General features: G+C 36.8%; 1 long non-coding RNA gene across 1 annotated transcript; it reads left to right on the top strand.

The window, feature by feature from the left end:
* The first annotated feature begins 550 nt into the window (after positions 1–550).
* LOC128220420 (uncharacterized) lies at positions 551–26,177 on the top strand. The gene is made up of 3 exons (XR_008258779.1): positions 551–1,784; positions 9,806–9,891; positions 24,262–26,177. It is a non-coding gene; the product is annotated as an uncharacterized LOC128220420 (long non-coding RNA).
* Positions 26,178–27,724: the final 1,547 nt, after the last annotated feature.

Consider the following 27,724-nt stretch of genomic DNA (forward strand, 5'->3'; position numbering starts at 1 on the left):
CTTCTTCCGGGAGGGACGTTAAAAGAGGGTCCCGTGTGACAGTACTATACACTGGTGCACGTTAAAGAACAAGGATATCTCAAACCACGGTTACATTCTGGCTCTGTATCATGCTCAATAAACCCTCTTATCGGAGCACTCGCCGAATGAGCAAGGCCCGATTGCGAGTAGAAATAAGCTTACACAACACCGTTTGCTACAGTTTGGCTCGACCCGACCGCAAGTACGTGTGGTGTTCAAGATACATTTGGAAATCTAAAAGGGACATGATAGAAAAAGGGATACAAAGCCCGTGTGAATGGAGGCCTGTCCGCCTATGTGCACGTGAAATTGGATTTGTTGCATCTCTACAGCTAATGTTGCTCGGAGCAGACTAATTTGCAATTTGCAGACAATGATATACAAATTTATAGCAATTATTAAAAATGCATTGCCGCGTTCGTGCATATTCGTTTACGTGAATTATTATCAACTGACAATAATATAGAATTCTACGCAGAAGTTAAACCAGAGAACAAGAGTGTGAGGGAAATGTCTATACACTGAATTCATATGTAAAATGATTTATAAATATTTGAAGAATTATTACGCAATATATTGTATTCGGTAGTTAACAAACTACAATGCTGGCTGAATCTTTTGAAATAATAATAACTACCCTTTTCAGCAATTTACCATGCACTATTCAAAATAAATTAGGCGTAAAGTGATGAAATGATTAGGAAAAATTATATGTCCAATTATTTGGAAGCCATCAACAATTTAATCGAATAAAAATACGATTTATTTTCTACTGCTCACGAGCTTCGTCGATAATAATCAAGCACGTCAAAATGCAAAATTAATTGGTTGCAACGTGTGTTGTGTTATTTTGCAGAAGATCAGATTTATAGAAAAAAATATTTAATTACAAAATTGATTTCCTATTATTTATTTTTTGCTCTGATATCGTTATGATTAAGGGTAGATATGTTAATCGGGTAAAACCTCATTCAGTGATATAGCAAATTTCTGCAAATGTATGATGCAGTATTTTAAGTTACAAGAGTAATACAATGAATTTCATCAATAATGCAAATACATGTGTCTCGTTACACAATGCTGTAAAAGGTAAACATAAATTAAATGAACAAAGACGAACAATACATACATGTACATGCATCATAATGAACATTGTACTTCCTTGTTAGTAAACCCCAACCACAGAGGCGGAAAATATCGTGTGTTTTTTTACCGTAGTTAACAATTATGTGTTATGTCGTCATTATTTTACAATAAAAAAGAAATTCCGGGTTGACGAAGTCTCTATTTCAGGACTTTTAAATATTCGCCCATTGTCTTCCAATCCGGAACCTGCCTTCATTAAGCCCTCCTTAAAGACATGTGTTTCCACTGGTGAATCGCTTTTATCAGAGGCTTGAAAAGGCTGCAAGTGGAAAACAATAGATCCAATCACGAGCAGAAGTCTCTCAAACCATATTGGTCGCCAGAAATTGGCTCTCGTTAAAAAACCGCTGAGATCTCGCGAGAACTCATATCTCGTCACGTGATCCTCCTCGCACATTAGAAGAAATTGTCTAGTGTCGTCTGCCTCCATCAAATTCCAATCAATAAGAATCTCCTACATTAACTTAATAAGCCTCAACAATGGCGAAAATTCATTTCATTAGCGTAAAAGCTAGAGCAGAAGATTTCTAACTGGACGCGGGAAAAATTCGCCAGAAGGTCGACCCGCCGCTATGAATGTCGTCTGCTAATCGACTCACGGGATAATTTGTGACACGGTATTGTTTTTAAGAAAATTATATTTCTCTTCGCCTTTGATCCCATCGTCTTTAACAATGTCGTCTGCAGCCAGACGTGTTAGTACTCATGATTGACACTCCGCTGGGACGAAGGTTCGTGAGTACGAAATGTCCCATTCTGAGAGAGAAAAATATATACAACTAAAGCAATATTCTTTTGAACGACAAAACTGAATCAACTAGTGAAATAATCAGATTGACATTTTCTACATTTTCTACATCTTTTCTCATAATGTTTAAATTAAATAGTTCGTCTTACCGTTTTCTTTCATATCCGGTTTTTCGGCCGAGTGACAAACGAAATTACAAATAACGAGTGACTAATCTTCAAATCTGCCAAATATCATTTGCAAATCATTAAATTCTTTCACACATTATCAATATAACATAACGACCATAGATATCTCTTAAATGTAGCTATAAAATATTAAATTAGCAAAAGGATGCTGGTTCCTAAATGGCCCCATACAATGGGGACGGTTTCGGTATTTAGCCATGAATAGAGAGATACATTTCGTTAGGACAAGCATCTACGGTATAGCTTTTAAATTCATTCACAAAAATCATTTTCGCATTGATGGTAGTTTGATAAGCATCGTCATTCAAGTAGTTTTAGGTTTTTTAGATACTATTTTAGTAACCTTAGGATGTTGAATGCATTTATTAAAATAGTAAAAATTCGGTACTTTTGCTTCAATCGTTTTCACAGGGCTAAGAGAAATGACGAATTGTTTAAATTTGTTTGATGTTTTCTTTTTTCAGTTATTGATTTTTTTCGATACATCATAAACGGCTTCAAAGACATACATGTGCACACTGTCCTAAAAGATACAAACGAGCAATATGCAATGGAAACAATATGTGAAATATAAAAAAGACAAATTCCAAACAACACACGTAACATATGTGCAGTATATAATATGAAAGTCTATACATGGATGTCATTTTAGGTATTGATTTGAAGTGTAGACCTAGACCCATTGCGTGTAAAGAATGAGTAACTAACACCCCCCCCTCCTTGATACGCAGTATTCAGATAATAAATAATGAGGACCTGATCCTGAAGAGGATGGTACGAGAGGTTCTTGTTAATGAGTACCCGGGACTAAAAAGGATGGTAAGCGGTATTCAGGGGCTTTTAATAAGTATCTGGGATTGAATCAGTTGATAGGCGGTACGCAGTATGCAGAGGCTTTTGAATGTGTACCTGGGACTGAAAGAGTTTGTAAGCGGTTTGAAGAGGTTTGTTAGTGAGTAACTTGGACTGAAGAGGGCGGTACGCGGTATGCAGGGGCTTGCTGTTGAGTACCTGGGCCAAAAGATGATGGTACGCGGTATGCAGAGGCTTGTTAGTAAGTAACTGGGACTGAAGAGGGAGGTACGCGGTATGCAGAGGCTTGTTGGTGAGTAACTGGGACTGAAGAGGGCGGTACGCGGTATGCAGAGGCTTGTTAGTGAGAAAACTGGGACTTAAGAGGGCGGTACGCGGTATGCAGAGGCTTGTTGGTGAGTAACTGGGACTGAAGAGGGCGGTACCCGGTGTGCAGAGGCTTGTTAGTGAGTAGCTGGGGCTGAAGAGGGCGGTACGCGGTGTGCAGAGGCTTGTTAGTGAGTACCTGGGACTGAAGAGGGCGGTACGCGGTATGCAGAGGCTTGTTAGTGAGTAACTGGGACTGAAGAGGGCGGTACGCGGTATGCAGAGGCTTGTTAGTGAGTAACTAGAACTGATGATGATGGTACGCGGTATGCAGAGGCTTGTTCGTGAGAAAACTTGGACTGAAGAGGGCGGTACGCGGTATGCAGAGGCTTGTTAGTGAGTAACTGGGACTGAAGACGGCGGTACGCGGTATGCAAAGGCTTGTTAGTGAGAAAACTGGGACTGAAGAGGGTGGTACGCGGTATACAGAGGCTTATTTGTGAATACCTGGGACTGAATAGGATGGTACACGGTGTGCAGGGGCTTGTTGTTGAGTATCTGGGACAGAAGATGATGGTACGCGGTATGCAAAGGTTGGTAGTGAGTAACCGGGACTGAAGAGGGCGGTACGCGGTATGCAGAGGCTTGTTCGTGAGTAACTGGAGCTGAAGAGGGCGGAACGCGGTATGTAGAGGCTTGTTAGTGCGGTGTATAGAGGGGCGGTACGCGGTGTGCAGAGGCTTGTTAGTGAGTAACTGGGACTGAAGAGGGCGTAACGCGGTGTGCAGATGCTTGTTAGTGAGTAACTGGGATTGGAGAGGATGATAAGCGGTGTGCAGAGGCGTATTAGTGAGTTTCTGGTACTGAAGAGGGCGGTTCGAGGTGTGACGAGGACTGTTAGTGAGTAACTGGGACTGTAGAGGGCGGTTCGAGGTGTGACGAGGACTGTTAGTGAGTAACTGGGACTGTAGAGGGCGGTTCGAGGTGTGACGAGGACTGTTAGTGAGTAACTGGGACTGTAGAGGGCGGTTCGAGGTGTGACGAGGACTGTTAGTGAGTAACTGGGACTGTAGAGGGAGGTTCGAGGTGTGACGAGGACTGTTAGTGAGTAACTGGGACTGAAGAGGGCGGTAAGCGGTATTCAGAGGCTTGTTTATGATAATTTGGGAATTAATAGGGTGGTACGCGATATGCATGTTTTGCATTATTTATTACGGAGGAAATATTAAAGTAGTATGTGTATGTAGAATTCAAATAGAAAATGAAGTAATCATTGGTTCGCAATGATATACACTCATCCAAGGGTGTCACATTGGATATATATATATATTATGTTATATTTATAACCAATTGATATATACATTGATATGCAGCGTAGACCTAGACTCATCATGTCTATTATCAAATTCATGATCACTCGTATGATGTCTGTATAAAGCAGGTTTCAAACATGAAGGAATATACAAGTACCCGGCACATTATTTAAGACAGCGTTCCCCGTATTTCACTTCAAAACAGACCAGTTTTATGTCGAATTTGAAAATAAAATGTAAATAAAATTTGTACTTAAAATTCAAGTTGGGATGTCATGCATGGCGGGTATCTGGTCCTAAATTTACAACTAAACGTTAAAACAAATACAGCGTGTAGGGTTTCGTTAATTTCAGGGTAGTTTATTTCGGTATAGCCTTCGGCTATATTCTTCCTTCATTACCTGAGGTAATTACTTCCATACCCAGCTGAGCTGAAACTATTTTCATACCAAGTATAGAACAATGTTAAACATCTTTAAATATATACCAGTTAGTACACACTTTTACGCATGTCTGAAACTCCGATATTGAAAATGAGAGAGAAAATGGAGAATTAAGATAATAATAGTCATAACAATTGAGGAAAACAGCTTTCATAGCTAATACAAAATGTCAACAAGAACATTAAAGAAATAAGTCTTATTATTGAGGTAGTAGAAATAGTTAACAAGAGCGCCGAGGAGAGAACACCAACGCTCGTCTGTTGTTTTTCTGTCGAAAAAGGGGCATAACTCAACTATTATTAATGCCAGGGTTATGGCCCTTGCTATGCATGTGTGTATCGTCTGTGGAAACATGTATAAATAACATTTCATTTGAATATATTGAACGATACTTTTAGTTATGACCAAAGTAAAAGTGCTTGCACTTCGACGACAATGACGCCACCGCCGACGACGACAACAACGACAATGACGCCACCGCCGACGACGACAATGACGCCACCGCCGACGACGACAACAACGACAATAAGGCTATGACTTTAAGGCGGCTATTTCCTTCGAAAAACATACGAGCTTAAAATGCCTTAAACATAAACAACAGGATGCTTATGATGACCATTACATTTAAAGTAATGTCAAATCTTTACAATAACCTGTTCCTAAATGTTACGGCGAATAGGCCAAGTTCGGTGAAAATTATGTTGAAAATGAATGGGTAAAATACCTCTAAATGTGTATGGACCTGACCTTCGCTGACCTAGAACTAATAAAGAAAAACGAGATGGCCCCGTTTCATTGTTATAATTAACGCTAAGTTTTTCGATAATTTCACCTAGTGACCTACATTTTGACCGGAAATACAACATTATTAAACTTGACTTCAAATTGAAAAAGAAATCAATCTGAACAAGTTTCATGAAAATTGTGCAGAAGTTATTGCTGTTAGATTGTAAACAAGCTTAATATTGACGTCATTCATGAAAACGACGGACAAATGGCGATCACCTCACGTTATTTCCAAGTAAGTTAAAGACAAAGTTGTTCGAAAACAACTTTATTTAAGTGTAAAAATATTGAAAGAATCACAAATATCAGATAAATCACTTCGTTAACGACAGTGAGTACATAAAAAGACAAAGCCGTGGTCGGATTCGAACCGACGTCTTCCACGTGAGGTTGTGGATATACTTCCGCTATACTACACGGCTGGGTTGTCTCTCTTTGGTACACAGATGCCATGATTATTTGAATAGATGAAATAGTGTTTAAGTCATGGTAACCCCCATTGTGTGCATAAGACATTAATTACTGTTTTACAGTATTGTCTCTCTTAAAAATAATCACACAGAACCATCGTTTACTAATGTATGATACAGTTAGTTTTATATCTTCAAACTTGTGACAAATCATTCGGAACTCCACGGCCATTTTATGTCAAGAACAACCTCGGATGTATATGGCCGGTTTCCAATGTCAGAAATCTTTACATATAACGACGCTGCAAGAAGATCTCGATTTAGCAGTTAAACTTAATGGCTTTACTCCGAGAATCTTAATTATTTAAGCAAAAATGCAATCTACTGGCAATAAATTTACACTTAGTAATACAAAATACACGTTAAAACACAACAGTTAACGAATAATATTAATTAAAATTTTACTAACTACTTTTATTGATGTTCCGGCAAACACCGAGGTTGTTTACGATGGGAAATGGCCGAGGTGTTCCGAATAGTTATGCAAATGCCCCTTTGGGTATGCAACAGTAAATTACAGAATAGTTATGTCCCTTAGTTTCTAACAATACATAATAGGACGAATGGCTGCTTAGGTTTAATTGGTATAATTTTTGAAATTTGTGGTATACAGTTAAGCACTTTTGAAACAAGGATTGTTTCAGAGTTAGATTTTGAATATGAAGAAAAAATGTGTTTGGTTGTGTTTTTATTGCGTTCAACGTCGTCAACTTTTTCACAATAAGTCTATAGGCAGTGGATGCCTGCAGCTTTCCTCATGTATTTAAAAATTACCATTATTTGGAAAGTTAAATTTGTAATAAAATTGGTATATATATAAGTAGAGCGATGCCTTACAACAGACATAAATATCAGACATAGGAAAACTTCTTTGATACTGATACAAGAGTAGGTAGCATAGTATGTCTTTATTATTTGTTTGTTCCAAGCAAGTATTAGCAAATAAACTGTGAGAAACACAATTTAAAAAGATGTCATATCTTATAATTAGCCATATATATATTCCAACTTTCTTATCCAACTGGTTTAAACATAACCGTCATAAAAGAAATAAGGCTTAAGATCGCGTGTCACTCTAACAAAATATAAATTTATAAAACTATTGAAGAACATTTGCATTTTAATAGGGTATACGCAATGAATTTTAATACGTATCTTGATCAACAGCTAGACAAAAATTTGAAAAATTGTTTTCCAAATGGGGAAGCGTCCTCAACCGTGTAAGACAAACGATCTCATTTTGGCAAAGAAAATTAATGATAGTTCCCAAACTTAATGATATATCCCCTCATTTGCGCTACTATCACGCCTCGCTATCGCAATCCATATTTTATTTTACGCTTGAAATGGTTTTAATAAACAGAATGATGTTCAAGTTTTGACCTGGGTGCGATATTTCGACAGCGACCTGTCAGAATCATCTTCAGTTGCAGGTACGTTGAGACCCGTCCCGAACGTGACTGACTACACGCTGAAACAGAATTTGATATCGTTTAATTAAAAAAAATAAGTTGAAATTAATTGATTTAGAGTCGTTCAATCTTTTGTAGATAATGAAGACTCCGATATTCGAACGTGCATTGCGCAACTTAAAATATTTCAAGAAAAATATACGTCGATATTGAAGACTATCATATTCAAAAGTGCATGGCACTAAGCTACAAGTAAATCAGAATCAATAAATGTGTATATAATGACTTAGTCGGCAGGCCGGGCGCAGCCCTCAGACGATTTATTGTTTAGAAGACCCTCAATGTGTTCATGCCCCTTAATGTCGCACGAATGCGCATGCGTGGGTAATCGTTGGCGGATACATGAGCATAAACACGTAACTTTGTTCGTGCACTAAATCAAACAACACTAAGTATCCTAGGAAATCTTTAAAACAAAAGGCGTGGTAAATGGACAGCAATGAACGGAGGAAATAATTGGTAACCAGAACAAGACAAAAATAACATCAAAACAAGTGTGATAAACGCCATGCCAGACTGAAAATGCTATTTATAACCTTATATTTGTTTACAGTTTACATCTTGTTGTCATATTTCTATAAAGGTAATATATGATATACTTCCCCAAAAACATTTGCGCCATTTTGCGCAGGGCTGTAGTGTCAAGTTTTGTACCATGATACGACAGTCAACTTTATGTGGAAGATAATTGAAAATTTATTCTAATAGGTCGTCAACAGATGGTGCGCTCGCTCGTTTAAATCTATTTCTGATCTATATCAAAGGAATAATATGACAGGCTCCCACTTTTTTGTTTTATCAGATGAATGAAAATGCTGGAAGGTGGGACGTCTAGATAAACATTTCAGCAGTCGTTGCATGAGAAATATCTATTTTTAAGTGAGAACAACAACAACAAGAACAACAAAAACAACAACAACAACAACAACACCATTACCATAACTTCCATGTTGATAATATGGCTATTTACTGTCTTCTTCCAGACTAGATCAATTCAATTTTTCAGGAAGTATTGTTTCGATATGCCTAGAATGTAGCAGTAGAAAAGACACAGTGTCCACGACATCGAACACAGATTCACGCTTGCTCGTGAATGTTTCGCATGGTTTTTTTATTATTTGAGGTAGCTTATACCCGTGCAATATTATGGAATTACATATAAATTGTATAATAAATAAATTAACGTTTCAAAATATGCTTATTTTACGTTACTCGGACTTAAATCTCAAACAGAAAACTCTGTTTGTCAAACTGGCCAGCAACGATTGTATCTTAACGCGTGTTTCATGGAACGGCTGTTTCACGGTGCCATCAAAAATGCGATCTTCACAACTTGAAGATTTAGCGCGCCTATCTGTCCGCCATCTTGAAAACTAGAGTTAAGGTTTCCTCGTCCTAATGCGTTTATGGTGTTAAAACAAAAGATTTCGATCATAATCGTATTGCCCGTGAACTTGAACCGCCGATCAACACATCTACTAGAGTTTGACTTCCGATCTGTTGGAAATACACGTAATTTGTAACTTACCGTCTGCATGCATCGTATTTGAATAAATACGGAACACCTCGACCATTTTCCAACGAAAACAACCTCGGATGTATGCTAGTGCATCAGTAGAAGTAGTTCGTTAAAATTCAAGTAATATTATTAATAAATTGTAGTGTTTTAACGTGTATTTTGTGTATCTATATAAAGTTTAAATTGATTGCCAGTGAAGTGTTTTGTTGCATACTTAATTAAGATCCCCAAGAGTAAAGTTATACAGTTTGACTGCTAAATTCAAATTACTATACGCGATCTTTTTGCATCGTAGTTAAATGTTAAGATGTCTGACATTGTAAACCGTCCAAATACATCCAAGGTTGTTTTCGATGGAACATGGCCGAGGAGTTCCGGATGATTTGAATGAGCATTGCTTACGCCATTTCATACAAATAAAGCAGAGGCGTGTCTGAGATTTTGACATCGGCAACACAGATGAACAAGGACAAGACATATATATACCTAAGCCTTACACAATCACCATGCTTTGTAATTAAGATTCTTTTTAAATTAATATTATTAATTATCATTTTATCAATTTACATATTTATTTCAGGCGAACCCCTTTGGCTCGAACTCGCATGGCTCGATTTCCTCGTTAGCTCGAAATGGATGCAAAGGACCGATTTCTTTCTGCTTAAGGTAAGCATTCCCGCTTGGCTCAAATTTCCCGAGGTTCGATGTATTTTAGTCGGTCACTTTGAGTTCGACCCAAGGGGGTTCGACTATATATATTTATTTATTTTTTGGTTGGGAAAGGGAATAATGAGTTAAAATACTTCTGTTCCGCTGAAAAATCAGTGTATGAACACCAACTGATTTTTTTTCTAAGAACTGTTTTGCCTGCCGACAGCCACTTTGACATAATCTTGGGCATATCTAGCAAGTTATTGCTCGATTTTTACTCTGCTACGCTGGGGGATAAAATTAATTCACTAACTACACGGAACATCAGTTTCTAACGATGGCACAAATATGACAATCTCTATAACACGGCATTTCTCGCTAGAGGCAAGATTTCGCGAGATTTCGTGTCTAATAACACTGCCGGATGATTGATGAACAAAATCTAGCCTGACATGCTGTATTGTTGTGACGAACCGGAACAAATTTATTGAATTGGAGTGACTTCGCTGTTCGCTTATTAATTAATATATCAATTACCATAAATATGGCGGACATCAGAACTAGAATGACGTACGTGTTACGAGACACTTCGCGGAGAAATCGGGTCACGTGATTTTGGAAGGAATTCCAGAACACAATTTCTTGTCATTGGCCCTAGAAACATAGCATGGATCCGAGCCCTTTTCGCAAACTATGAACACATTGTAACTTTGAAACCTCAATTATACCAATATTTGGTATACTCTTTATGAAGTTGCTGCCGTAGTGAGTTTATTTGAACTAACACTACACGGTCAAACACATTTGTAAAACAAACTTTTATGGGTGACAATGCGAATAAAGTCCAGGACGTTTTGTGCACAAGTTTAACTGAAGTATATACCAGTCGTATTTAAACATTTTTGACTGTGTATGCTTATTGGCTATTAAATAAATAAAAAAGAATCTAAAGTACTTAAGTTAAGCTTTTAACAAATTGTCTTAAGTACAGTGCATTTCGTTTGACAATAATTCAATTGCTAGGACATTTATGATGATTTAGGTATCTATATAGAATTAATGACAGAAAGTGCATACAATTATAGTATAAGTTTTTTTAATATAAAATATGGTGTAAAACTAATAATTGAAAAATTAATGAAGGTGGCGGAAATTGGGACTATAATGACGCCAGGTTCTTTATTGAGTCTTTACTAGAACTATTAACCGGTTGACCCTCGAAAGTCCGAATTGAAAGAAACTCTTCGTTGTAATGTATACATGTAATTAATTTTCCAAATAACATCCGTTAAGTACCAGAAATTAAAACTTTTCAAAATAAATCATTATTTGAGTACAATTTAAATTTACATTTAGTAAATATTCAATTTCGTTCGGGTAATGATTTAGAAATTTTCATTCGAATATGGTATATTTTCCTTTCATCTGAACTTAAATTGAACATAATCTTCTAAGAGGGTTCAAAGCCGGGTAATCCTTAAGAAAAGCATTCGAACAAAGGAAATAATTCCACCACCATTGAAATGTTGAATAACATTTTTGCATTACCACAATGGAATCGGCGGTGTTTGTTAATAGATTATTGATTTTGGGGACGGCAATATTGGGTGAAAATACCTAAAATTTGATAGTTTCCTCACCCCAAGGCGAAAAGGCTTAAACTGGCAAATAAAAGGGCCAGTGGGAAATTTTTCGGGGTCACATAAAAGACGAGCTACCGGTGGTTAATTGCAATTTTCATGAAGTGCGAATTTTTCAGGTATTTCGAAGATTTTGACAGGTCTCCAAGTAACAAATTGCTGTCTGAAAAATGATAATTATACAAAAATATTTTTTCATGGAAAACAATTTTCCCAGCTTTAGATCTTTGACTCAGGTCAAATTGACAGTGAACAAAAAAAGGTTATTCTGTTGTCCCGCCAATGTACCGTTTTGGGTATCCTCCATAAAATAACAGCCAGTTGAGGAATGTATCAAACTTTTAAACCAATAGGGGGCAATATCGTTCAAACAGCCCCCCACCCCCCTTTACCTCCACCCCCATGGACAACATCTCTTCAGATGACATCTATTTTTTCGTAGGTAATTTTAATTTACCATGTATATTGTGTAAGTTGTATAGTATTTTATTCGGGTTTACAAGGTTTACACTCAGAAATGACATTAAGGATAGTTTAAAAGCACGCACGTGGGATGGGGTTGGGATTTTGTCCGTGGTGGAGGGATGTTGTCGTGGGAATGGGAAGAGGTGGTCCTACGCTTTAATTGAATCATCGGATCACTAACACTCGTTTATTGTTTCAACATTTCTTCTTTTTTCTTTGATTTGGCTGCTTTCTAGAATTACAAAGGCACGTTCGTAAGAAAAAAAATATATTTATCTATCGCTCATCTTAATACTTACAAATGAGCAGGATGTTAAATTTTCAATTTTACAACACGGGTTTGCCATTTTATTGAATGAAATGGTGCGGAAAATAGGGATGCTAGCGATCAAAACACTGATAAAAGCATTCCCTTGCAGTCCATAGATTTTTAGATTCAACATCAATACAATAATACTCCCTATATAACGATAATTTTATTCGTTTGTCATATTTTCATTGAACATATTGCGATTATAACAAACGTTTAATTTATCAAACACCTGTGCATGTTGAAGAATAAAGAGTTTTTTGTTTTAATCAAACTGATTTGAGGCTTTCATGTGGGATTTAAAGGCTAAGATAAACCAATATGCCTAAGTATTAAACTAAATGAATATTCAAATAAAACGAAAATGATGTTTGCAAAATTTAGCCGATTGGCGGTTACACTTCAATTTTGCAACATGTTACCAAATATTAAGCGGTTTTGTCGTGCAGTTCTAACACATAATAGTTTTGTATGAAATAAACCTCTATATGGACACTTCTATACTTGTAAGTGATTTGGCCGTTTGATGAATTCACACTGAGTTATTCTTTAAAAACATTTTAAAGCACAGGGGACTATCGGATATCTCTTTCTTAACACAACACTGGTCGTCTGGTTAGCGCACTCGCTTCTCGCCAAGGCGACCAGGGTTCGATTCCCAGTCTGGGCACGTGTGAGTTTGGTTAGAGGTCACCAAGCCGGAGATGCGACACTCCGGTTTCTCCCACATCACAAAACCACATTCTCGTGCAACACCGTGCCAACGAGAGTGACTTAGTAAAAGTTATCATAACTTTCCTTATCGTTGTAAAAGATATAATTTTAAACGAACACAAAATAGATATACCAACATGTATATCCCAAAGTGAAACCATTACAATTATCACAGTTTTCCTCGTTTGGTAAAAGTAACCTTGACCTTGAACCCACTGACTGTAGATCCGTTCGTAGATACCCAAAACGCCACCTACGGGCTATAACCAACAGCCACGTACAGAGCAGACGGCAGTAGCTTCGTTTTATTTTTAGAAACAGTAACTTTCAACTTAGCAAAATTGCTCCAGAATAAATCTAGCTTCTCCTTTAAAGCCATAATCAAACCACCAAATATGAATATCGATTCTAATAATAAGGCTGACGGATTTCCTTAAAAAATGACGTTGACCTTGGTTCATGATTACAGCAAAAATGAGGATTCCACATACCTAGAATTACCTGCAGTGTGTAATGATTGAAGAAATGATGTTGAGTGGGAGAGCGGACATCGCCTTCAAGTCACCCGCCATTCCTAATCCCATTTTCGAATTGTTTTAGCACGCAATATAAAATGTTCAGATATCTTGTCAAGAAATGTGGTGATACGTCGAAGTAGCGTCTTGTTAAATGTAATCAAACTTTTCTCAGAAGCGTCTTAAGAAAATAGAGTACTTCGCCACTGGTAGCAAATAAAAGTCTCATTATTCCACGACCCGCTCGCTTCTAACCTAATTGTCTTAATGAGGTGTTGGGAGGGATGCGACAATTTGATAATTTCTCAATAATATTTGATTTGCAGGCATTCTATTTCATTTACAGGGACCTTTATGCCGCTAATTGCTGAGTCAGCCTCAGGGTCAATGCCGATTGTTTCATCTCGTCCGCATTTCACGCGATAAACGAGAAAACATGAGATTTGTTTGCATTTTTCCTCCATAACGAGGCTTCGGATCTTTTTTCTTCTATTTATTTAATAATTAGCGATAATTTCTGTGATGGAATCGGGCTGCTAGGAGCCCTTTTAGCAGAAGCCCCGCTGATGAAACAATAAACTTGACAAAACATGATTATTCGAGCCTCTTGTGACAAGTGAAGAGCGGGGCTATAGAAAAACGCGGGAAACATGACCCCGGCCATTAAATCGCCATTTTACGATGACACTGGCTTTAAAATGAGTGGGGACATCAACTGGCGAATTAATGAAACGGAAAAAAATCCTGTGTGAGGCGCCATGGAGCACGGACATGTAATATTTCACGTCAGAGCAAAGCACACGGCGATGACCATACATTTTAAGTAACATCAGAATTCTAAGTTTTCTTTTGGATTTCAAAGTGAAAAGACTAATTTTGTATTGAACGAAAGGTCGTTTATTTAGCTAACGTCACTCAGCCAACCCAATGTGCGTGTTGTGCGATGACAGCGGATGTTGTTAACTTCGGTCAAAAATGTTCCTATATTTCGTCATACTGTATAATTAAAAAAATACAATGCCGGTTGTACAGAACATCAGTGTTTAAGTAAACAACGTTGTTAACGTCATCGTTGTTAACTGTTTCAGTTGTACTTATTATTCAAAATATATGAGCATATCATCAACTATTTAGCGTTTAACAACGATGTCGTTTAACACGTTGTTAACTCAAACAAAGTTACGAAAATTCGGGCCTGAATGTATACAGTTAAATCCCTCTGCTTATTACGCAGATGTCGTTTGACAACCGGCAGCTATTTTTCCCAAAGTTTTCATTATAGTATAGAAGGGTGCGTTGTGTTTTAAGACAGTGTAAATTTTTTCTGAACACTCTCTCAACCGTCTGCTTTTTATTACTTACAAAAACGAATCAAAAGGAAAATCAACTGATATAAAACGCAGACAATAAAAACACACACGCATGTCTTCCTTTAATTTCAGTTCGTGCAACTCTTATCCAGTAGATCACAGAAAATATTAAAATCTTTAATAACCGGTTCGGAAGAGTCAAAATGTCTATAAATCCAACAAAGATTTCCTCCATAAACCCAGACCTATCCTCAACTTGGTCGTGCTAATGATAATGACCAATCGTAACAGCGCTAAAAGTGGTACTCCGGGTACGAAATAACAGGGTACGAATGATAGATCATGTTGACAGTGGGGGTAGGTAGTGATTATATCCCTATATTACCCGATTTATGGCGCAGATACGGACTTTAGGTACACCGGCTGAGGTCAAGGGTGTGTGGACGGATGTAGGTGGACTGGTCATTTGGACGCAGAAAAATAGTGATAAGTTGCTTCCCAAACACAAAATATATTTAATTTCCAACATAAATGACCAAGTTATGAACGGGACATGAAAAAGATCGGATGGACGGACGAACATGACGACGCGCGTGATTCTTGTATAGCCCCCACTTCACTTTGCGAGTGGGTCATGGAAAGGACTAGCTATTACGTATATATATTGCATAATATATATGAATACAGTATATGTGATATGCACGTTGCGATATGCGCATATGGTATATAGGCTTCTTAAAGATAAAAGTTATCCTTGAAAACAAAAAACTGTTGTTTTTTAAGTAGAATGGTTGGACGGTTGTCTAGTCGGACATGTGGCTGGTGGATAAAAGGTACTAGTATATGCTACCAGAACAGCTTATCACCGCAAACGTTTATCACAAAAATTATCACAAAAATAGATGAAATGCACAATTCGATCATAGTCTAATAGTCGAATCGTTTGAAAATGCAGCAGTGTGCAACATTATAAATAGTTGATGTAGAAACAATATCCAAAGTAACCAATGCACTGAGAACAAATGAAAAGAGTAACATGTGAAAGATTAACATCAAAGTGTATTTTTCCTCAAAGAACGTGTATACCATGCATGAATGAGCGTGTGTACGCCTGTTGGACTACCTTTCAAATTCTGTATCATTAGACTCCTGCTGACTAATAAATATTCCTTACTCCTAAATCAAATGCAAACAAAAACACTTCTGAGGAATTCCTTATGATTTTTGACGTCGTCGCAGAATAGTTGATGTGCCTTTTAGTGTTAACTGACGCTTAACGACACTAATAGAAGAGTTATTGCATTGTTATTATGATATTTATGTAACCATGTAACCCTATGAATATTGAATTCAATTACTTTTTTGATTTAAACACCGAGAAAATGTTAGTTGTAAATAAGAAATGACGCGGCTATATTAACTGTTTAGATAGATGTAATTAAGGCATTAAGCAGTTGTGGTACCCAGAGGTTAGACATGATTTAGGGGAGTTGAAATCACCCTTCCACTTTGAAAGCCGTTCCAGAACGCGATTCAACTTAATTATATTCGAATGAACTGACGAAAGCTGTAACAAAGTTTTCATTTGGGAGTCTTGTTTGTCCTGTATTTTCACCTACAGTACACAGGAAATGAAAAACAACTAAATCGTGTACGATCTACGAGCGTCCAACTTTTCACACCTTAAATCATGCTGGCATAAATTGCTACGCCGTCGTTGGACAACACGTGGGTTCAAGTTCGGGCGTAAGAACTTTAATTTAAGGCATTTCATAATTCACTTATAACAAATCAACAATTGTGAGAATTGTTGAAGTGTAACACATGGATCATATTTGGTGTCGTTTGGTGTCTTTCTAGTCACAATCCGGGTCAGGGTTGTTTCTGCTACATCACTTTAATATCGCAGAATCATTCCCAGACTTGTCATTTTTCAATTAGACACAATCATTGCATTGCGAGAAAGTATTTTTTTTCAATTAGTAATGTATCAACAGTCTAACACGATGACTGGTGGACAACAGTACGAACACCCTCAGCCTCACACCTCCATCATAGCCAGTGACACATAGAGAAACAGTTCATTGTTGTCCAACACGAACGTTCATGCTTCCCGATGTCCAGTAAGTTCTATATCACTTTATGTGGTAGTTAACTGTTGGCTTCATAGGTCATTTTTCTGATTATCAGGTGAAATTTCACTTTAATGTCTGCAGTACTTTTTCCGCTACGGATGAAAATTGAAATTGTACATATTTGGTTCAGTGGTCAGCAACAATGGTCACCTTGAAGACATCTAGGGGTCATGTTACAGTCATCCGCTTGACCATTGTCCAAACCACTTCGGCCAGAGAGAGGGAATTTCACCTAGCAATAATGACCAACATTGAAAGTAATCATTAAAGTTGCCACAGGTGCACGTTAGGGCAACGATTTCACTTTTATCTTTTCATGTAGAAAACGAATTAGCCAATTTATAACGAAACGTGAGCTTCGGAAAGGCGTATTGTTATGTACGGCCTTACAACAATGTTACAGCGACCATTGAAGGGACTGACCACGGGTCCTAGGGCCGTATCAACCAGTATCAAGTGGACATTCAAGGGTCAAGGGTTAGGGGAAGTGCCTTATGTAATGGCCACTAGAGGGCGGTCCACGAGCCCACTGCTTCACGAGCTAAATTAAATTAGACGGTGACAATTTTACGTTCCCTTACACCAGATAACTATGGCTTACGCCACCTTAATGCTGGAACGGATATGGCCCCTTACTGGGATGCGGGCCCTAAACGTAGGTCACTATTTACTAGGGTACATGTGAGTGTAATTTTCTTACGTTTTGTGACATTTTGGCACTAATTTGTAAAAAATGAAGATGAAGTAATGACATGTATTCCGGTAGTTAACTTAACTGTGTGGTGTATAATCATTATTCTATTAGAAAGCAATTTGTGCAGCAAAATACATTGGTTGGTCAGGTCATATCTTATTCCAAACAATGAGGAATGCGTGTGGTTTCCGTTTAATATTGAATTCAAATAAAATAATGTAGCCTGGTGTATTACAAAATGTATACTTTCATACTACTTACATATAAGCTTTGCCTAGACACAGCTAAGACGCATTGGTAACCTAACTATCTTTTCAAGCCAACTTTCTTAAAGGGGCTAGACACCAGATGGTCCAAAAATTGGCAAAAGAAGTATTTGCTTTAAAAAAAGAAGCATAGAATTGTCATTGCTAGGCAGTAGCTGGTCGATAATACATCACTTTACATGGATAAAATAATAAACGTGACAATCATGTTGTCGTATATGTGTTGCGCCGTTTAAAATAGAACATAATGGTTTCCCAGTTTATACCATATCTGTTCGTAAGTACATATAAATATACCGACGCTATTTCAAACTTACTTGGGGTTTACGTGGTAGACAACCGTAGTATTTTGATGTATTTTGAATTTTCGCATTGGAAAAATATGCAAAAACTGCACAAAAAACCATGTGCCGTTAGCGATGTGATACATGAGTAAGTAAGATTCAATGCGTTGTACACAACGATATCAAATTTATGGGAGTTATTGACAATTTTCTTTTTTTTCTTCTTTCAATTGAATCATCTAGTGTCTTGTCCCTTTAAAATTGTACATATATACACCCTGTTCCTATGTCACCCTGTTCCTTGCATTTTGTTATCGAATGTGCAAAAAATAGTTTATGAAAACACCATTCAATTACAAATACCTAGTCCATTACATCAACAAGTTTTAAAGATCTTCAACTTTCATTGAACGGAGAAAATGCTTTGGCCATGTTCACGTGTCAGCCCCTTCTCATGTAAGAAGTGCCCACTCAAACGACAAAGCCCAATGATAAATGAGCCCATTGTGTTCCCTGTAGCCCTAAATATTGCTCGTTTGTCACTTTTGGCAAGTCATATTTCATGCAATTTGCTGAAACTTGGCCTGAGAAAAGCCTGGACATCCTGAAAGCCATATAATTTGCAAAATGTCTTATGACCGTATATCATGCAATTGAAAAATGGTGTTGCTATTGTGGGCTGAAGGTGTTTTCAAAATGTCCTGCGTGCTTGTGAAAGGGAAATGAATGACCATGGCTGGACATTCGTGTACAAATTACAATATTACATTAAACGGTATTTCAAACGAATATTCGAATATTCAATTGAACTTTTCGTATTTGAATGCTAAAATCGGTATTGAAATATTCGTTGTTGTTTTTGTAACTCATTTTCCGATGACATTGTTTCAACATTCAATATTCAACAGGAATGTGTCTCTGTACAGCCCACCTACGTAACTCAGACGTATGCCTCCTAAATATCTGATTAACTACCAGACTGTCGCATATGTGATTCTCAGATATCAGTTCGAAAGGGTTGTATATCATGTATGAGTATTTATGGATCTTTGATAACAACCACAATGGAAACCCAAGAGCCAAACATGTAAAGAGGACCCAGTATAGAGAAACAAGGTAAATCCCTTACAGACACTAAACAAGATACAGTCAAATCCCGTTGGCTCAAACTCCCAGGGTTCGACGAAAATGCCTCGAGCCTCAAAAAATTGAGCCAAGCGGGAATGCTTACACTTAGTTGAAAGAAATCGGTCCTTTAAAACCAACTCTAGCCAACGAAGTTTTCGAGCCAACGGGGTTCGACTGTCTTACACTGAAACAAACAATTCTCCTCTGTATAACATGATACCTCAAGGCCTATAATCGTCATAGTTGTATTTCTCTAAGACACAATGTTGCAAAATATTAATCCTAGAAGTGCAAAAATGATGGATGTTGGCTGGAGAACAATTTATAGATGACCAATGACAACTTGTCTCCCTACTAAGATCTCCGAAGGAATCCATGGGACGCAATTGACCGCAAGGTGGCGCGAGGATGGCTCGAGGGTTGCTAGGTGAAGAGACGGGGTCGTCTGCATCATTAATCTTGATTCCATGGTAGAAGGATTTCATCGCTTTAGTGTGGGAATATTCAGTGTACGACTTCCAAAGACCAGATTTAGTGTCCTCAACTATTTGTCAACTATAAGCATTGATCTTATTATTTCTAAGCTATCTTTTCCTATGAAAACATCGTCAACAAATCTGGTTCTGGTCCTATCGTATAACTCAATCGTAAGCATCAATCTGTTTCCTAGATATATTTCCCCGAGTTAAGTCGTCAACAAATCTTCGTCTTGTCCTGTTATAGTATTACTGAAATGTGAGAAACCACCATCAGACAAATGACCCAACTGTTTCTAAGATATATTTTCCTATGATAAATGTCGTCAACATACCACGTGTCTTGTCCTGCTACTACAGTATACATATAGTATTGGGTCAATTGTAATAAACTTTACTCTTTCAGCTACCTTCTCCCACGATTAAGGCCGTCAACATACCACGTGTCTTGTCCTGCTACTACAGTATACATATAGTATTGGGTCAATTGTAATAAACTTTACTCTTTCAGCTACCTTCTCCCACGATAAAGGCCGTCAACATACCACGTGTCTTGTCCTGCTACTACAGTATACATATAGTATTGGGTCAATTGTAATAAACTTTACTCTTTCAGCTACCTTCTCCCACGATAAAGGCCGTCAACATACCACGTGTCTTGTCCTGCTACTACAGTATACATATAGTATTGGGTCAATTGTAATAAACTTTACTCTTTCAGCTACCTACTCCATCGATAAAGGCCGTCAACATACCACGTGTCTTGTCCTGCTACTACAGTATACATATAGTATTGGGTCAATTGTAATAAACTTTACTCTTTCAGCTACCTTCTCCATCGATTAAGGCCGTCAACATACCACGTGTCTTGTCCTGAAGTATTGGATGAGTGCAAGAATTGACCCAACTGTTTCTAGGATATCTGTTCCTATAAAATCGACAATAAATATGTTTCTTGTCTAGTATTGTTTCGTGTAAGCATTGACTCAAATTTTTGGAGGTATTTTGTGATGTGCCCTTAGATATCAACATACTGTGTGTCTTGGCTTGTTTAAATGTTAGCATTGGTCGAGCTGTTTCTAACAGTGTTGTCCTTATTTGTAAAATCTGTTTGAGTCATAAGACTTCCTTAAACATGTTGATTTTTTCTACTTTTTAAGAGATGTTGCAAATCGCTATGTGTAAAGGTATATGTCATACGTGGACCATTTTTAGTTTACTTCATCAGTCATTCAGGTATGAGTATGATGTACAAATTTAGACTGGCATTTGCATGTACTAAAGCACACCAAAATGTGACGTATGCGAAATGCGAGTATCAGTGAGGTACATGCTACACGTGGTCGGACTATTTTTTGTGTACTTCGTACAGTCATTAACTCCGAGGATATATACCCATATCACTACGCTTTTAACATTTCATACCCTACATACCTGGAACTAGTTTTACGGAAATAGTGGGTCGGTTCATATTGCTGCTTGCTTACTCTTCAGACCTGTGAAAAGCCTTACTGAACAATTCCGCATCTTAATTGAAATCCAGTCATTAACAACAGATAGATTAGATTTAGAACTACCGGTGGGCTGATATATTCTGACGTCAGATTTTATCTGGGTTGTTGATATAATTCTCTAACATGTGAGGAACCACCACCAGACAATTTAACGACGAAATAAATTGTAGAAAAAATATTTGCTTGAGTTCCAAGTTTTGCACAAAAAATGTCGGTGCAGCAGAATGACTGTTAGTGAAAATGTTCCATTTTAATACCATTCTATTAATTCCACACAAAACACGAATAAATATGTCGTTCTCGGGATGTCAAAGACCATATGTTGACAAATCAATACCGTTTACGATTATGTTACGGCGTTGTAAACCTATAATACCCCACCTGCCCTTCTCATTACAAGAATTAAATTACAGCAGATTTCAGTGGTCACACATGTTGATGGTATGATGTCTCTATTATGGCGGACAGGCAAAAACAAAACGGTGTTCACGGTCTGATGAAACTAACCAATGTATGAGAATTGGTAATACAAATCTTTCTGATCTGTATGAATATGGCTCTCATGTGTTGTTCTGGACACCACACCTATACACTACCCATCCTTCTGTTTCAAGATTGAGTTTCCCTTGATGTATGTAGGTGGTCATACAGTTGGAACATTTACGCTTATGGTAACGAAGCATGCGCGGAATAATCTACTGAAGTTCAATGCATACACAACTTTTTTCCCTTTAATTAAGGTATGGAGAGAACTCTATGTAAGCACATACATTATATTAATCACGTATTTACACTAGGTACATACACATAAAGAACTATATATTGTTGATACTTACGTAAGAAACTGGCATAAGTAAGGAACTACTTACTGAATTGTGATATGTAAGGAACTATTTTCTATACTGGCACATATGTAAGGAACTATTTTCTATACTGGCACACTTGGGGATGTGACGGGGTCAAGCCATAATGCAGCCATTATAGGGCGCGGGCAGACCTATATAAACTCAACAACAACAACTGGCACATATGTTAGAACCTAAGTATTGTATGGACGTATGTTAGGAACTGTTTTCTGTATAGACATATTTAGGGATTCATTTTCTGAATATACATATGTAAAGATCTATTTTCTGTATTGCCATATGTAATTAACTATTTAGAAACATACATAAAATAAGAGAAATGAGAAAAACAACTCTTGTTGTAAAGCATGTGTACGAGGTATTTTTTTATCTATCGACCGAAATATAGAAACTATGTACATGCATAGATTTATTATACTATTGTCGTTTTTCGCATAATGACAGCAATATTATAATGTGAGTATAATTTTGAAATCCGCGAATATATACGCATATCATTACACTTTTTAATAGTTTATTCCACTGGAACTTACATATATACTTGGAACTAGTTTTACGGTAATAGTAGGTTGGTTCATATTGCTGCTTGCTTACTCTTCAGACCTGTGAAAAAGCCTTACTGAACAATTCCGCATCTTAATTGAAATCCAGTCATTAACAACAGATAGATTAGATTTGGAACTACCGGTGGGCTGATATATTCTGACGATAGATTCAATCTGAGGTGTTGAAATAATTCCATTATGCAAAACAGTGCGAAAAATGTTCAGGTCATATTCTCATTATGGCCAAGTGTTGATAGATAATATACATCATAAAACATGTTCAATTTACATAATTGCGCGAGTGTTAATGACTATTTAGGGCATAGTTTTCGGGTGACTTCTTAACTCAGTGGAATCCATTATTTGACTGAACATGAACAATGGAACCCGATAAATCACTGTGGGTTGTAATCGCGTCTGATCACAGAACGGTGTAAGGTTACCTATGTAGAAGATTACATGGAGGCCCCATCAAGGTGCCGGTTAATTTGAGGTAAACAAGCATTGAGTTGAAGAGAATTATCTGTTGCGGTGTTGTTAGCACACACGTGTACATGAATTATCCGTGTAATAAGAAAAATAAGATAAATCCCAAATAGCATTTTAACGAATTGGAGACGACCTTTTCTCATCTTTTGACAGATAAATCGTGAGATATCCTTACAAAGTATTTTCCATTCCTCCTACGTCAATTTCAGTCACGTGACGTCTAGATTTACCATGTTTTAAACAGTTATATCGCGTTCGATTGGATACCAACAAACAGCAGGTGCGCGTTCATAATCCGTTACGTGACGGGTTGAATTATACTAAATTAATTTTGCTCGAAAAGTATATGAGTTATAGACTATCCACGTTTACCTGTTAATTTACTGTTGGTACATTTCTTAGCTATGTATGTCTGAAAAAGTTCTAACGTAGTAAAAAACACCTCAGCGGTTGGAACTACTATGATTTAATAACCCTATGCGGAAGCGGTTCATACTTGGTACCTCAGTACGGGCCACATTGTAACCAATATCTTGGAGCAGAGTCAGTGAACTGTTTCGGTTTATGATAGGGAATGATAAACAAAATTCTCTGTGAAGTAGTAACTAAGATTTCAGTTTGTTTTAAGGATGGTGTGTTGTTCTCCGGTGACACCATTTTGTCGCCAAGGTAAATAAACAAATCACATGGCTCATCGTACATGGCGAATATTCACCGAAATTTTATATATATGCATGTACCGATTGTTGCCCCCCCCCCCTCACCCCATCATCAAAAACCTATTAATCATTTTTTAAAAAGTAAATTGGGTTGCCATAACCAGTCGAACCCCGATGGCTTGGACCGGCGAAAATACCTCGAGCCTCGAAAAATTTGAGCCAAGCGGAATTGTTTACATGCAGTATAAATAAATCGGTCCTTATATCTAGTTCGCGCCAACGAGAAACTCGAGCCAAGCGAGTTCGAACCAACGGGGTTCGACTGTACTTGTTTCATTATTCCCTTACCGTATTTGTAATCAATTCTTTTTCCAGTGATCAAATCAAACGGTGACACGAGATGACAACAGCGGAAACAATATGGCGGACATAACAACACTATTAACCCAACGCAGTGCTAATGAGGCGAAAGTTAATCATTGTTTTAGCATCTTTTCATTGTCTCTATCGATTTCAAATCCCCGACAATTTAGCTGTTAGAGGCGGGAATATCGTCGTCAATGCGGCAATTAAGAGGATTTTTCTCCCAGAAAATGACAGACACCAATTAAATGAGAAATAAATGTGATTACAATTAATATACGGCAATACGATAGTTTGCAACGAAGTCTTAGATTAATTTTTCTATCCTCTGCAGAAAATTGTAATAGAAAAATGTAGGATATTTACCCTGCTTGACTTCGGAATCCGTTCGTTTTCATCTTGAAAGCCTTTCACCTGAAAATAGAAAATAGTTGTAAATAATATATATGTTGTTAAAAGTGGTGTATAAAATTGTATAGTAAAGTTAAAATTTAATACACAGTTCTGTTACAAATTGAACAAATTTGATGGATACATTTCTAAAAAAAGGACAGCTAAGTTAAGATGAGATCACCAAAGTAATATTAGATTATTTTTTTCCGATTATGGGTCATGTGATATAATGGCCGTGAATTAGTAATGCTTTGATCTTATTCGAAAAAAATACATACAACTTCATTATTAAATTCGTCCTTCTCCATCCTTCCTAAAAATCTTATAACTGTTAAATACAACAAATAGACAAGATCACACTATCTTAAGTTGGCAAAGAAACGTTATGACGTTCGACGAACAACTCTAAATAATGAATCATAATAATGATTGTGTTTTGTTTTTTCTTCACCTAATTTGAATATGTCCATACATTTGTATTTAAATGATTTATTATTGTTTTACCTGTGTTTACACCATGTGTCCAATTATTATATATCATCATGAAGATGTGCTTTGCACAAGTCTAAATAAATAAATGATCTGTTTTGTTCTATTATGTTCTGTTCTGTTCTGTTCTATTAATGAAGTAAGCGAATTAAAAAGAGATATAAAGAGAGACATACATATGACAGAGCAGTCTCTGTAACCAAACTAGCCATCTTAATCGTTGGCATGACATAAATGCTTTCAAAGTATTATATATGGTTAATTCAGATCAGCTTTGTATTTTCATGAGGACATTTTCCCTACCATTGACCTTATATGACCATACAAGCTGACTTCTACAGCCAGACAGCCCTATTCAACATAGATCAGTGGAATATAATACACAATCCAATGCAATTGTCCAGCTTTGAATAGCCTTTTATATTACATTATTTTATTCACTGCCCTTGTTCAATGAACGGAATTTCATTCTTTACACGGCGGCACGTTTTTACTATGAAATTAAGCCGCATAGTAAGGATTTTTCCTGACTTTTATTACAAAAGGTATTGTTGTGGGTGAACTTGACCCACTGAGCATGTTTTGGTTTGACCCAAATGTTGACAAGGATGTTTTGACGGGGTATTGTTGCACATTTGCATTCAGAGATTGTTCAATACGCATTGTTCGATTTCTGGCTTTGTTTTCTATTGAAGATTGCTGACATAATGCGTTCATTAGAACCTGAACCGCTGAATCAATGTGTTAGCTATCATATGTGAATAATATGTGACTCCTGGCTTTATTGATGTGGTTTACAATGGAGTTTGAAGATAATATGATTTGCAATATTTAACTGCTTTCAATGTGTACTAATCTATACATTTCTCATTCATCTTTTATTTCCTTTCATTTTTAAGTAATTTCTAAAAAATATAATACAAAAATAATTTAAAACGCGTGTTAATGTAATTATTTATTTATTGATTGATTGTGTGTGCGTATATTTGTATTTTATATGTTTGTAATGTGACAATGAGCTGTTAATGCCTTAGTCAAAAATAAATGTTCTGTTCCTGTCCTGTTCCTGTTCTGTTTATCTTGAAAATATGGTCCCCATGAGCCTCTATTCAATATCACGGTATAATGTTTGAAAAAAGATCAGTACAGAACAGAAGAGAAACTTCTTAGTTCCTTTTAAGCTAAGCTCGCTATTTTTGTGTTTCAATGATTTGCGTAATATTTACTTCTTTAAGAGTTTTTATACTTGAGATAGGAATTATCTTAATAATTATCACAATAAACAATTTTTCATCTATCAAATTCAATTTAAGTATTAATTTGGGTATTCAAAATAAGCTACTTAAGCCTGTTAAGCTTAAGAAGTTTCAAGAAAATGGGGCCAGAACTTAATCTTAAGTTAATCTTAAACTTACACGTGTACCAACACAGTACACAGCACATCTTCAGATATAAATTCAACATGTCACATAATACAGAACAGACGTAGTTTTTATATAAATAAAAACTAAAAAAAGTGCCGCGAGTGAATTTACACATATCGTGTAACATTTTAATTATTAACGCCGCCTCCCTTGAGCGTATTTGTCCGTAACGTAGATGCGTATCATCCTTTTGAACGGGCTCAGCTGTTGCGTTAATTAAAACAATGCCGCCTAAATACCTTAATCTTATTGATATCAATCTATAGTCCGATACGGTTGCCAGTCCGGTATCATGCGTATACTGTTTGCAAATTTCACGGTACAAAATTTTCACGGACACCTGCGAAAGAAACACGTGCAATATGGCGCAATATGACGTCTGCCTGCTATATTCTTCATATTACTTTTCAAATATCAAGAATCATTCGGCAGATTAATACAAAAATAATTTTGAAATACTAAACTAAAGCATTTTTATTAAAATGAAAACAATTTTAATAGTTTCTTAATTGCATTTGTCACAAACATTTAATACATATATACACACGTAAACTGCATTTACGACCGAAATATCACCATAACAATTGCTATTGGTATTTATGTTTTTTCACACGCCTAAGAAATTTCCGTAATAAGGAAATCTCATTTTCTACGCGAAGACAAACTAATTATTGTTGAGCGCATAACCCACCTGCGAACCCTCTTTTTGAGTCCATTTTGAAATGATTATAAGTTGTAATATGTTGTAGATAATTACCGGACGTATTACTAGATCGATCTTGTACAGATTTGACGTCCTTCAACAATCTTCAGCACTAAGTACTAGGTTTAACCACGGACATTTTGCGTTGTTGTGTGGGCCAAAGACAATCGAGGACTTTTTTAGAGTGTGTGTGTTGCGGAGGGGGGGGGGGGGGTGCAATGTGGACCGAAGAACGCACGCTCTATTTCCTATACATCGCAAAAGAAGGATTCTAACATAAACATTACCCATTTGTAGGTCTGTGATGTTACGTTTGTTAAATAAAAACTATAGGTATTTCACTATATAGTATAATAATGAATTCAGAGAGTGTTCGGGGGAGGACTTTTCTCAACATCATTTAGTCAGAGGTAATATTGGTAGAATAATAAAGGAAAGACATCTATGTTTTTGGACTCTTCAAACA

This window comes from Mya arenaria, chromosome 15 (assembly GCF_026914265.1).
Source record: "Mya arenaria isolate MELC-2E11 chromosome 15, ASM2691426v1".
Lineage (NCBI taxonomy): Eukaryota > Metazoa > Mollusca > Bivalvia > Myida > Myidae > Mya > Mya arenaria.